A 470-nucleotide genomic window follows, 5' to 3' on the forward strand; every position below is an offset into this window, starting at 1 on the left:
ATTACCACAGTTATCCAAGTAACGTGGGTACGATCTAAGGAACCATAACTGATTTAATGAGCCATTCGCGGTTTCACCTTAATGCGGCTTGTACTGAGACATGCATGGCTTAATCTTTGAGACAAGCATATGACTACTGGCAGGATCAACCAGGGAGCTGCGTCAACTAGAGCTGAGCAGCCGGCCGCCCGGGAGTGTGTCCCGGGGGCCCGCGCGAACACGCAAGCGTCCGCTCAATCATTCTGCAAACAGGAGGAGGCTGAGCTCCCCTGCACAATACACCTCGAAACCCTCTCAGGTCCCGGCGGCGCGCAGCGCCGTCCCAAGTACTTGGTCGGGTTCGAGAGAGGCGCAATCGCCCGGAGTTAGGCGAGTAGACGCTTTCGGTGCGACCACCCGTGCTCCCAACTGAGCTTGCCGCTGCCGACAGAGGCCCGGGAGCGTGCTGTCGTGGCATTGCCGGCGGGAGA

At 58.9% G+C, this 470-nt stretch overlaps 1 non-coding gene across 1 annotated transcript in view; it reads right to left on the reverse strand.

Moving 5' to 3' along the window:
* LOC124734338 overlaps positions 1-156 on the reverse strand; it is a 1,909-nt gene extending 1,753 nt beyond the window's left edge. The window contains exon 1 of the ribosomal RNA XR_007009331.1: positions 1-156. This exon is cut by the window's left edge and continues 1,753 nt beyond it. This is a non-coding gene — a ribosomal RNA (small subunit ribosomal RNA).
* Between the last annotated feature and the right edge of the window lie 314 nt (positions 157-470).

This window comes from Schistocerca piceifrons, unplaced genomic scaffold (assembly GCF_021461385.2).
Source record: "Schistocerca piceifrons isolate TAMUIC-IGC-003096 unplaced genomic scaffold, iqSchPice1.1 HiC_scaffold_1424, whole genome shotgun sequence".
NCBI lineage: Eukaryota > Metazoa > Arthropoda > Insecta > Orthoptera > Acrididae > Schistocerca > Schistocerca piceifrons.